Consider the following 13,953-nt stretch of genomic DNA (forward strand, 5'->3'; position numbering starts at 1 on the left):
TGATCAACTGGCATAACTAAGCTCTTGAGAAAAAATAATCCACTATGTTAAATTTAAAAACTATGAGAATAATGGAATAGCATATTAGAGATTACTTTTGTCAGTGTGAGAAGAAACCTAGATCAGTGGTCAAGATACTTGAGCACCGGTGCCGGCTCCATCATTATGTAGCCACATGACCTGTACAGCTCCCCTGACTTCCGTGGGCCTTAGTTTCTCCACCTGTAAAAGGAGAGAGCTAAGGTAGACCAATTGGATTTCATAGGCCCTTTTAGTTCTGACTCTATGCCTTACAAAGGCATTTTAAGAAATAATGATCATTTGGCCTTCTTTTATTTTTTTATTCTCCTGTTGGGGTATGTACCCAGGTGACAGCTGGGGGCTCTGTTCAGTCAACTTATTAATGAAAATATTACTGAGTTTGTTCAGGAGATCTACAGATATGCTAATTGGCAGCTGCTCCAATCTTCTCAGGGAGTGATTCCAAGTGAAATATTTGGAATTGGGTTTGAAATACTTCTTCCTTATTTCTGCCTGGGGGATTTATGTAAAAGAATAAAAAATTTACCCTAAGTCAGAAGATTCTCTGGTCTGATCCACCTCTTCTAGGACTTTATGAGCAGGAGGGAAGGTTATGGCAGTTTTTCATTTTCTACGAGAATGTCAGAGCTTGGAACAATAATGGAGTCTGGAATTGCTCTTCATAAAAGTGTATGAAATTATCAGCAGAATGGAAGGGAAATGCGGCAGGTGAGATCAGAGATATAAAAATAATTTTCCTATTACAAAGTAGTTTTCTTTCTTTAAATGGCATGCAGGGCTAATCCACCCTGATATCCATGCTGGGTGTTTATCTGGTAATATATTTCTTTGCAAATAACTTCATACTATATTATTATTGTGATAAATTCTCCACTATCTGGAGTTTTCCCAAGTGGTGTAACACCCTAAGCAAAGTTGCTTCTGTCAATGAGGCAGGTAACTATGTACATTCTAGAACTCCAGAGCAAGAATGAGTACTCTGTGAAACACAACATCCAAAAGCTAATAAAAATCATGAACTTTGAAAGTCTTGACTAAGTTTGCAAGAGGAATGGGGATAAAGCAACTCATGTATGCCAGGACAAGCCAACCACAATGCCCAAGAGGAACTGGCATTCATGTAACCCTAAGAATGTAAATTGAATAATAATTTTGTAGATTTTCAAGCCACAGAAGATGCCTGGGGTCAATATTAAATGCAGGGAAAAAGATTCTGTGCTTAAAATTCTGTTATAGAAACTTGAAGACTTTGTCAGATTTTCAAGTTTTCCTCTATACGGAAAAAACATTCTGTTGAGCACACGCATGATACATTATACATGCAGACATTCTAGGGGTTTGTGGGTGGCGGTTGAGGGAGCAGTTATGGACTACTGTTCAGAGAAAAGGAAAGGGGGAAGGCAGAACTGCATTTTAATGTCACAAATATTTCAAAGACAAGCTGAGACATTTTTAGAAAGGGAAGAAGCTGAGCAGGAAGATGCAGACCTGTCTCCAAAGAGATTTTCTCAGAGTAGAGAGCCCTCCAGATCACTTTCTGGAGAGTGGTCTTATAGTTAGAAAGAATCACTGAAAATCTTGGGCTTAAATTTAATTCCCTGCTCAGTCTCTCTGGAAATGATGCTTTTCTTTTTGTGTTTTTTCTTTCTTTCTTTCTTTCTTTCTTTCTTTCTTTCTTTCTTTCTTTCTTTCTTTCTTTCTCTCTCTCTCTCTCTCTTTCTTTCTTTCTTTCTTTCTTTCAAACATACCAGCCCTGCTTATTGTTTCCTCTTCAAAGCATTTAATTTATAAAATTAAAAGTTTAATTCTCTAATTCCAAATTCTTTGTATTCAAAAATTGGTAAGTCAGGCCTGTTCCAGTCAATTTCTATACAATTCAATTCAATTCAGAAACACAGCTACATTTCTAAATGTAGGTGTCAATATTGGAATATTGTTCTTGGTACCTAGCTAGTTAGCGAGCTAGATAGCTGCCACATGTAACACGCCTGGCATTCTTGTAGAGAAAACAGTTTACTTCACCATGGATGAAAATTGTGAGGTAGTTGAGAAGTTTGGCAATAATTTGCTCTGATGCAAACAAAAAGAAAGATGAGCAGCCTTGTACAGTGAAAAAGAACTGCAACTCTAGAGCTAGACAGGCCTATTTTGCTCTACGCCTTACGAATTGCTTTGTCTTGGTGAAAGCTGCTTAAGACCTAAGCCTCAGCTTTCTCACCTGCAGAATGGGTTTATAATATTTATAGCAGTATTTTGAATGGTCAGATGATTAGGGAGTACAAATCACTTAGCACAATGCTTGGCAAGTTACATAATTCAGGTCAATATTTGTTTAGGAAATCCCCCCTACTCCAATCCTTCCCAATAAAAACTGCGCTCACATTAAAGGAGATGTGTTCTAGGAATTATGTGCTTAGCAATGGTTGAGTTGAGGAGTGTATTAGCAGTGCACTGTATTGGGCTCCAATCTGTGGAGCCTTTTTGTTTCTTTTTAGCACCTGCCCCTTCTGGTTTTCTTCCTCAGGCCGCAGATCTCTGTCCTGAGCAGTGTAAACTAATTCAACTCCTGTTGGTTATGGCTTATAAATACTTTTTCCAAGGGGCGTTCAGTTAGTGGTTCAGAGGTAACACAGAGCCCACTACCTGCTGAACTTTACCCTTTTGTGTATTTTTTCTGTATTTAAACTTCAAGATTACTTCTTCACTCTGTTGTCTAACTCATCTAATTAAAGACTTTATTAGTCTTTTACACAATTTTGATATTAATTATAACAATATAAAACTATATGCAAACTATTATATTTATAGAATCATATTGCTATCAGTTTTTTTCCAGTTACATATCTTGTTTACTCCATTTAAACATAGGCCCCTGGCTAGGGATTTTGTTTGATAATAGGTAGGAAAGATGACACCTCACTGAGGCCAAACTAATGCCACTTATGATAAGACTTTTCACTTTGGTCAACAGGTTACCCCTAACATAACTGAAAACTGGAGGCCTTCAGTATACATCTGGCTTATGTAACTCGATTATAAAATGAAACAGTTTGAGTGTGGCACCAATGCTGTGCTTGGAATGTAAGTGTGATTTTTGCTATCTGTGGCATCTTGCTATATATTTTAAAAGAATTGTGACACTTGATGGGCCTGGTCATTTTAGAGCTCCATCCATTTGTCTAACAGGCTGACCCCCTGGTACAGTCTGAGGCCAAGACCTGTGTTTGTTGTAGTCCAATCTGCTGACAGGCATTTTCTTAGTCTAGATTCCCCCATAAAGAGGCTGAGTGAGAAAAGGGCTTGGTTGGGTCATTTATCCCGGGAAGCAAATCCAAGGAAAAGGAGTGAGGAACTGCAGGTGCGAAACCAGGAAAGGAGGGAAGGCCAATGGAAAGGTGCGTTATGGAATCGATCACACATGTGCACAATGAAGAAGAGCCAGGGAGCGCGCATCCTCCTGCTCCCGACCTCACAGTTCCTGAGAGGCTATCACCTGGTCCCTCCAGGTGTGCGCGTGCGTAGGCGTGGGCGTGGCTGCGTGTCTCCCGGGCGCCCCGGGGTGGAAGCCGCCTGGCCTGGAAGAAAGGGAACAGAGCGCATGCTGCGGAAGCGGCTCTTCTGGCCGCCTGGGGCGCGCCAGGAGGTCACAACATGTCCCCAAAGGTATAAGAAGTATCAAATCCAGAAGTGCTTTTTCCCTTCCAGTCTGTGGAAGAAGGACCTAGTTTTCTTGGGGACCACCTGTCTGCTTTGGTGAGAAACCGGAAACTTTTTACTTTACTCTGTAGTTAGGGTCCACAGGCTTCAACTACTTTAGGGCACTGTCTTAGCTGGGTTCCCCAGAGAGAAAAGCCAGTGACAGAGTTTGGATGGAGGTAGTTTATTTGGAGTTTTCATCTAAGGGACCCGGAATTCGGGAGAGGGGTTGACACTAGGAACAGGGACAGCCAAAGATGCAATGGGCCGCAGTATTGTTTGGCCACACGGGGGGCGACTGGGGCTTGATCCTGCCAAGACTTTTCAGGAGCTGTGTGAAATATGCCTGTTTCATTGCCCCCTAGGCTTAGGGAAGTTAAGTACATCTCTTTTGATCACAGGGCCAATAAATGGCAAAAGATGGATTTTCATCCATGTCTGTGTGATTCCCAAGGCCTTCTGCTTAACTACCAGGCTGTAGTATTTGCCTACATTGCATATTTTCTTTGCAATAGTCTCATGCCTATTCAAAACCACCAATCTAGAAGATAGAAGAAGGTAGGTGAAAGCAAAATCATCACAGGTGCTTGGTTGTCAGACATGGGTTTGATCTCTGGTGGAACTTTTTGTAAACATGATCATATCACTGTCTATTCAGTTCTATCCATCATTAGACAGAATTTAAGATGATAAGAAATAGATTTTCCTGCCACTGGTCATTCCCGGACTAGTAGACATCAGATTTAACAGTTAAGGACTCTTGAAGAAAGCATTACTTGTTATACCCATTGTCATTGTTTTCATTTGTTTGCTTTGAAAGCAACCAGGGAATCTGTTCCTTAGGGATATATGTGTCACTAAAATAACTTACCAGCATATGAGATATTATACACCTTTATGTTTTTTTGGTAATGAGAATGAATACAGCTGTCAAAATAATATTTCGGTCAGGCATAACTTTGCTGATATTTTTGAGCTTGTCCGAATGTGTCTGTGGCTTCGTTGTTTATGTTGTAGGCAAGCTTAATCATCTGTAGATGGTATTTTTTGATGTTAGTGGGGAAGTTGTTTATCTGTCTCTACAATTGGTTAGGACCCTCCTAACCAAAATTACAAAGGAGCAATGTGTGTCTTTAATGTCTTAAGCTTCTTTTTGGGTGCTGGCTTTCCCTTTCTCCACACACTGAGATATCAAGTTCATCTATTCTGTCAAGAAAGGCTTTGTTATTCCATCATATGTATAGTTTGGTATGGGCTTAAATCCATGTGTTGGTGGTACTCTGTCGTCCTTGTCTCCTTTTTCTCCAACAACCTCGAGTTATCTGTAGTAGCTTAAACACAGCATGCGTGCTCTGCTTTTTGCTTTACTTACAAGGCCCCCTTTGTAAGGCTGTCCTCCCTTTTGCTGGATTGTCTTCTGCTCATGCTTTGGGACTCAGCTCAGGGATGACCACTTTAAGAAGTCACCCCTGACACTCTTATCCTTTCTAGAAGTTTGGGAAACCCTCTTTTCTGGTCCTATAATGTTCTGTATAGAACTCTATTGCTATACTTATCACAATGTTTTGTAGCTGTTGTTTCTATTACATAGTGATCGTCTTGAGGGCAATAATTGTGTTTTATTCATATTTGTCAACTCAGCACCTGGTAAGTAGTAGGCACTTCATGTATATTTGCTAAATTGAATTTGAACTAAATTTAATATTTTGTGGGCAGGAGTTCTTTCTCTCAAAATAATAAAATAAAAAAATGACTTCTTCCACTTTTCCTGGTGGAATATCAATATTTCCATTCTATAACGTCTTGCATTCAGGATTTATAATTTGGTGAAAAGTTAAACTTGATCTACCTAGTTTAATTTGATTAAAATAATTTTACATAATAGTGTGTGTGTGTGGGGGGGTAGAATGAGGTTGGCATGGAGTAGCAAATATGTTTCTGAATTTTAACAACACAAGAAACCAATTTTCAAACCAAAAGCATATCCTCTGGTTTTAGTGATGTTGGCCTCAGAATAGCTATGCAATTCTGAGTCATTGCATAGCTAACCAGAAGCTTTCAACTATTTTCAAAAATGTACATGCTGTGTAGATGGTGGAATGTCCAGAGTGTTATAACCTTGAACTTCTGTACTCAACTGCTTCTTTCCCTGCTCCTTGCAATTCTTTCATATATAGGATGATTACCATATATATGTAATCGTTTATATTTGAATGTTTGAATCTAGTGCTTAGGCAACCTACATAATTCTAAATTTTAAAGACTGCATAAATACATGCTCATGGATATTAAGGGAATTTTCAATTCCCATTTCATACATAATCATGCCATGCATTCTAAAAGCATAGTGTTGGGGGAAAATCACAAACCAAAGTCATTTATATCTAATACCATTAGTGAGAAAACTTTAATATTAAAATGGTAAACATCAATTATTGCTATCATTGTGACAGTGTGGAAGAGTGAACTAAAAGATTGGGAACCTAGACAGATGCATGTTTTGTAATTATTTGGAACTCTGTTCAGATATATATGTGGATATACATATAGTAGTACACTATTTGTCCTGCCACTATTTCAGAAGTATTTTTCTCATTTTGTTTTGCACTGTTATCACTACCAGTCTACATTCAAAATTCACTTAATGATGTTATTTCAAAATTTTTTCTTTCCACAAGTCCATGACTTCTAGTGGCTTACTTTTATACTTTTTCACCTCTATAATTCAGCATTTGTTTATCCAGTTTATCCTGCATATATTCCTATGCATATAATACATTGTCTTAGTTTTAATGTCTTAGGTTTATTCATTGGTATTAACTAGGCACCCAAATGTGAGTCTATATGTATGTGTGGGTACGTTATACCTGATCTAGTTTCAAAAAGAAGAGATGGTTCTTTCTACTTACTGTGTGAATTGGTCAGGTTCAACCAGAGAAGTAAAATTAGTAGGATGGGTAGATGTGTGTATGTGTGTAAAACAAAGACTGACATGATTGTGGCTGACATGATTGTGAGGGGTTGTCTTAAGCAAGTTCAAAATCTGCAGGGCAGGCTAGAACTCCCTTTCCTGGGCACCTGCCAAGGTGGTTGTCCACAGGCAGAATCTCTCTGACTCTTTCTCTGAATCTTCATTTCTTCTTTTTTAAAAAAAAAATTTAAAATGTTTTTGTTTTATTTTTGAGAGTGAGACAGTGTGCGAGTGGGGGAGGGGCAGAGAGGAAGACAGAATCCAAAGCAGGCTCCAGGCTCTAAGCTGTTAGCGCAGAACCTGATGTGGGGATTGAACTCACAGACCGCGGTATCATGACCTGAGCCAAAGTCAGCTGCCCAACCAACTAAGCCACCCAGGTGCCCCAGTTCTTCTTTTAAGCCCTCCCAGTTGAGTTAATTCAGGATCATCTCAATTATCCAGGACACTTTCCTGTACCTAAACTCAATTGATTAGGGCCTCCAGATTCATCTGTAGAATCCCTTTACAGCAACTCCTAGATTAGCATTTGAATAACTGGAAACTGTAGCCTAGTAAAATTGACACCTCAAAAAGCAATCACACGACTTTTAGATTTTGTTGGGTGTAGTTGGGGGTGGGGAGGGTAGATAAGGTATGCATTAATGAGGCAACTGAGCCAGAGGATAATTCCCAACTTGCAAGTGCTGTTGGAATTCAGAGGATTTGAAAGTTTATTGTTTACTGAAGTTAATCTGGGAATGCTTCAAGCTAGGTTTTGAGCTAGATTTGAGTATCTTAGTTGATCTGGAAAAGAGACTATGGATAATGTTTCACCTTGAGAAGGATAAGTACAGGCAGATAGTAAGGGACAGGAATGAGATTAGGCTAACTGGCAGAAGTTGTAAACTCAAATGTCTATGAGCTAGATGGGTGATATAAATGAAGTTGGCAGGAATGGAAGGAGTGGTGGGACTGACTTGAAGAGTTGTGCCCAGTTTAAAGTTATTCACATTAAAACAAACATTAAAAAATGCTGTTTGAAATATACTGGGGGCATTGCTATAGAGTGGAAGCTTGTACTCCCCTCAAAATTCATATGTTGAAACCTACTCCCCAGTGTGATGGTATTTGGAAGTGGAGCCTTTGAGAGGTGTTTTGGTCATGAGGGTGGAACCTAAATGAGTGGGATTAGCACTCTTCTAAAAGAGACTCCGGAGAACTCCCTTGTCCTCTTCTGCCTTGGGAGCTTACAGCTAGAAGACAGCCATCTATGAATCAGGAATCCAGTTATCACCAGACACTGAATTTGCCAGTACCTTGATCTTGGACTTCCCAACCTCCAGAACTGTGAGAAATAAACTTCTGTTGTTTATAAGCCACCCTGTCTATGGTTGAAATATTGTGATTTATAAAACACGTATATCTGGTCATTCAGATGACCAGATGTGTATTTCTAATATATATTTGGTCTTTGTCCACAGTTCTGGGTTCACAGCTCTCAAAATTCTTGAAATTTCCTGTCATAAGAGCAATAAATGTGTCCTTTGTTATGTTAATGAGGTGACTTTTGGAAGTCCCTTTGGTAACCAAAAGATGGGGGCTGGTTGCCAAGGGAACCAACCTTGTAATTGAAACTTGCAATCCTACCCTTGACTTCCAGAGAGGGGCTGGAGACTAGATCAGTTGCCAATGGCCTTGGATTTTATCAGTCACTGTAATGAAGCCTCCATAAAAACGCAAAAGGACTGGGTTCAGAGAGCTTCCTGGTTGGTGAACACATGAAGATGTGAGGAAAGTGGGGTGCCTGGAGAGGGCATGGAAAGACTGTGCCCTTTCCCTATACCTTGCCCTATGCAGCTTTTCCAATCTGGCTATTCCTGAGTTATATCATTCTATAATAAAATGCTAATCTAGTAAGTAAAATATTTCTCTGAGTTCTGTGAGCTGCTCTAGCAAATTAATTGAATCCAAGGAGGAGGTTGTGGGAACCTCCATTCTGTAGCAGTTTGGTCAGAAGCACAGGTAACAACTTGGGCTTATGACTGGTATCTGAAGTAGGGGTTTGGGGGAGCAGTCTTATAGGACTGAGCCTATAACCTGTGGAATCTGATGCTAATGTCAGAACTGAGTGGAATTGAGTTGAGTTCTTGGACACCCTACTGTTGTCTGTTGAATTGCTTGTTGGTGTGGAACCCTGCCCCCTGCTTTGCCCCCACTGAAATTAGTCTCAGAATCTATGTAATGGTATTTTATTACTGCAGCCTGAGCTGATTAATACAGGTATCAATTAGAGATATTTACATAGAGAATGTGACTTACTAGCTCTGTGACCTTGTGTAAATTATTTCATTTCTCTGTTCCTCAGTTTTCTCATTTGTAAACTAGGAATAGCAGTAGTACTAACCTGATAGGGTAAACAAAAAAAAGGCATATAAAAGTTCTCCAAAAAAGAACATGGCACATGGTATGCATTAGTTGTTATTGATCTTAATGTATACATTTATAATGAACTAATTTCATAAACCAAGTTTAATTGGTAGGAATATGAATAGAAAATGTTTCTTCACCCTCCACCATTGTCTTCAAACAGGCGTTGATAAATCTCACTCCTTTATACCTTATCTGCATCTCCAGTGGATCCCATTCCTTTCCCAGTTATTCACATATATTAAAGCATCCTAATATTCAGGTACTGAAGAGTGTAGTCCGGTCCAGAACATCAGCCTCTCGTCCAGTTCAGACTTTCCCTGCCTCCCAATTCAGGGCCTGATCCATGTATACAGACCAGAAATTGAGTTTTCTTCTACTGTTGCTCTACCTTACTTACCCATTTCTGTTCCCCTCTCATTAAGCTGCTTTCTGACTTTTGCAGAGCAGCGAGAAAAATGCTAGGAAGGGGGCAAATGTCTTTTAATTCACTTGTGTGTTTACAGATTCTCTTGGCTGCTGAATACCCTCTGGCACTTTAAGAGTCTAATGCAGTCATTCTCATATGGGGGGCCTGTAGGTCCACTGAAGAGTCCCTGCAGGGTCACTGTTGGTTCCCCTTTAAGACTGACCTTACCCTACAGCTACATACCTCTGTAGTCTACTAGATAGCCATCTTGGGCAGAGTTCTTTCAAGATGTTTCAGGTCTTTTACTTTCAGCAGCATTAAAGACTCTGGCTAGATTAGGAATTAGAATTAGTTTCTACTTCCAGATGTATTTAGAATTGAATCTTTCTCACCACCACTACTGATATTACTTTGGTCCCAGGCACAGCATCTTTTACCTGAATTACTGCAATGGCCTTCTCTGGCTGCCTACATTTACCCTTGTTGCTCTAAGGTTTGTTTTCAGCACAGCAGAGTGGCTATTTTGAAATATAAGTCAGATAATGATCCTTCTCTGCTCTAAACTTTTCAGTGGCTCTATTTCGTAGTGAAGGACAGAATTCTTAGAGTGGCTTGCAAAGCATTACAGTTGACCTTTGAACAACATGGGGATGGGGGTGCTAGCCCTCAGCACAGTCAAAAATCCATCTGTGACTTTTTGACCTCCCCAGAGCCTAACTACTCATAGTCTGCTGTTGACTAGAAGAAGCCTTACCACGAACAGCCAATTAACACATGTTTTACATGTTATGTTTATTATATAGGATATGCTTATAATAAAGTAATCTAGGGAAAAATGTAACTAAGAAAATCATAAGAGAAAAATATATTTACAATACTTTATTTATTTCAGAGAAAGAGAGCGTGTGAGTGGGGAGAGGGATGGGGAGAGGGAGAGAGGGAGAGGGAGAGAGAGAGAATATCAATCCCAAGCAAATGTGGGACTCAGTCCCATGACCCTGGCATCGTAACCTGCTCAACCACCTGATGCTCAACCACCTGAGCCACCCAGGCACCCTGTATTGTGTTTATTAAAAACAAATCTGCATGTAAGTGAACTTGCACAGTTCAAACCCATGTTTTTTTTAAGGGTCATGTGCACATGGTTGGCTTCCCCTTTCTTTGCCCTTCTGAATTCATCTCTTTCTACTTCTTTAATCACCTGATCCCTCCTTTTTGTGGAATCAATCATGACAGGCAAGTAGCCTCCTTAGGACCTTTGCACTGGCTTTTCGCTGCCAGGGATGATCATGCCCCCACCCCCAATTATCCATGTGACTAACCCCCTTTTCCTCTTCAGGAGTTTTCTAAAAGGCCATCTTCCCAAAGAAGACTGCTCTGATCACCCCTTTAAAATTACTAACCTGTGGACTCCTGTCACTCCTTAATCTTAATGCTGCTGTCATTTTCTTCTTTCATTTTTCTCTAATGCTTTTACCCCATGTAATATATTATGTAATTTTTTTATCATGTTTATTTTTATTATCTGTCTTCTTATGGATGGAAGCTCTGCAAGGGCCATGGTCTTTGTTTTGTTCACATATGTATCTGGAGTGTTGAACAGTGCTTCACATCTGAATGAATGATTCATGGTCAGTTAGGTCATCCGTTGCCTCCAGCTTACAGCCTCAGCAGAAATTTCCAAATTCCTAGAGAACAGGAAAAGTCTCATTTAATACCTTGATATACAAAGTGTTTGTGGTGCTTTCATAAACACTGTCTCATCTGGTGTGATGAAAAATGCAACTTTCCTTTCACTTGGTTCCCCTTCCCTACCCTTTCTTTTTCTTTCTTCTGCATGTATCTGTTTGAGTGCTTAGTCCTTGCCAAGTTTGCAAAGGTTTTCAGCGAGGATGAGATGGGGTTTTAGTATAGGGAACACTGTGATAGAGGTAGAGAGGAGGTGCATGTTGGCCAATACCAGGACATTAGGATGTCTTCCTGGATGAAGTAATGTATAATTTGAGACATGAATCTTGAAAAGACATTGGCTAAGTGGGTGAGGTGGAGTGGGAAGGGTACAGAATGCCTTTCTGGCAATGGAGCTAGTAGATGCAAAACCAAAGTAGAGCATGGTGCTAAGAACTACAAGTAGTTCACTGTGGCTAGAAGAACAGTGAAGAGAGTTGAGGGAGAGGAATGGAGAGAAATAGGGCATGACACAAGCTTTAAAAATAAAGAAGGGGTGCCTGTGTGGTTCAATTGGGTGAGCATCTGATTTTGTCTCAGGTCATGATCCCAGGGTCGTGGGGTCGAGCTCCGTGCTGAGCATGGAGCTTAAGATTCTCTCACTCCCTCTGTCTCCCTCCCCTGCTAGCACACTCGCTTGCTCTCTCTCTCTCTCTCTCTCTCAAAAAAAAAAAAAAAAAAAGGAGTCTCAGAGTTTTACCGAAATCCCTTTCCTGTGGTCATGTGAGTAGGACAGCTAGACCCCGGTCCTACTGTGCCTCTTCCCTGCTTTGTTGAGCTCACACCATGCCACACTTCAGAGTCAGCTTGTGTCCTCTTTACCAGTATTAAGGAGAGAGAAAGGCAAAGACTGATTCCATTCATCCCCTTACCCAGAGACTCTTGGGGGAAAGAGCATTTATTTTCCTAAACAGTAGCCTTCTGAGGGAATGTTCTGCAGACAGAAGCCATTCAGAGGAAAATATTTTGGCTGTGTGGACGTAATCTAATCTATACTCTTTTTGGTCTTCCATGGCATTTTGTATTATTTAACATTTTTGATGATTGGATTCTTTTGTTTCTTTGTACCTTTATGAGTTTTGCTTTTTAGGCCTTCACCATAGTGAAAAGCAGCCTAGCTGGTGGAGAATTCTTGTTCCAGGCTGGGTTGTCCACACCTGTGGTCTTTAGTGCAGGCAATCTTGCAGGAGTCTGGAGCCTGATGCACTGTGGCCCATGGTGATCTTGTTGCATTTCCTTTTCAGTTTCTGTAACATGATAGCATTGGTTCATCAAAAACTTGTTCACTGTATTGTATTTTTATATGCCTGGTATATACTTTGCTAGAGGTTTAAAATATATGGTGATAACTAATAATGAGGTGACATGTTCCAAATTTGTGCCCTGGTCCAAACTGCCTTCATATACTAAAAATAGAAGTGTTCTAGTCATAAAACAATATTTTCCAGCTGACAAAAGAAGCCAGTTCCTTGTTTTTTTTTCCTTTTTTCTTTAAAATTTTTAATGTTTATTTATATTTGAGAGAGAGAGAGAGAGACAGAGAGAGAGAGAGACAGAGAGAAATAGTGCACAAGTGGGGGAGGGGCAGAGAGAGAGGGAGACAGAATCCGAAGCAGGCTCCAGACTCTGAGCTGTCAGCACAGAGCCCAATGTGGGGCTCAAACCTACAGCTGTGAGATGATGACCTGAGCTGAAGTTGGATGCTCAACCGCCGGAGCCACCCAGGTGCCCTGAGAAGCCAGTTCCTTGTAATATGGGTATGGGTTCAGCTGTAGAGTTTGTATATTGCTGAAAGGTTGACTTAAGCAGTTCTGGAGAGATGTCATATTTACACAAAGCTTGTAGTATATCCTATGATTTGCCTTGTGCTATTTTACTCATAAGTGAAACTTGGAGGCAGTATCAGGGAAACTAAAGACACAATCAAGAGAAATGGAGTTTTAGGCACTTTATTTAGATTATTATAATGAAAAAAACATCACAACTGCCAACTATAATCACAAACATACTAAAATATTAAAAATATTAATATATTAAAATGCATAGGAAGAAAATCTAGAGTGAAAACTATCAAAACATGGAATAATGGACAATTAAAAAGAAGCTCTTCTTTACTTTCCAAAATTTCTACCATGAACATGAATTGCTTTTATAATACAGAAAAATAAAATGAGCAGAGACAGATACCTGTGCTGTGGAAGTAATTTTCTTGGATGGGAGAGATCCAGCTAGGTTGTCCATATTGATAGCATTTATGAGCCCACTACCCCATTCATAGTATCACTTACCAGTAAGTTAGCTTGTTGGGCCAGTTATTTACCTCTTGAAGAGAAACAGTATAATAATGGATAGACATTTTAGTGCAAACTCTTTGTAAGAAGGAATTTTGTTGCCTGTCAGGACCGCTCTGTTTTGAAGACTAAAAATAACTAGGGGACTTGTACCTTTTCATGCATTAGAAATGAATATGGAAGGAGTCCAAAATTTTGATTAATGCTTATTGATGGTGAACACTTAAAATAATTTATTAATAGTCTTTATTTTTTAGAGGAGCTTTAAATTTAGAGAAAAAGGGAGTGAAAAGTATAGAGAATTCTTATATAACCCCTCATGGCTCCACACATACAGTATCCCCTCTTAATTTCTTGCATTATATAATACCTTTGTTACAAGTGATGAGCCAGTATTGCTACAGTGT

The sequence above is a fragment of the Lynx canadensis genome, chromosome B2 (genome assembly GCF_007474595.2).
Source record: "Lynx canadensis isolate LIC74 chromosome B2, mLynCan4.pri.v2, whole genome shotgun sequence".
Classification (NCBI taxonomy): domain Eukaryota; kingdom Metazoa; phylum Chordata; class Mammalia; order Carnivora; family Felidae; genus Lynx; species Lynx canadensis.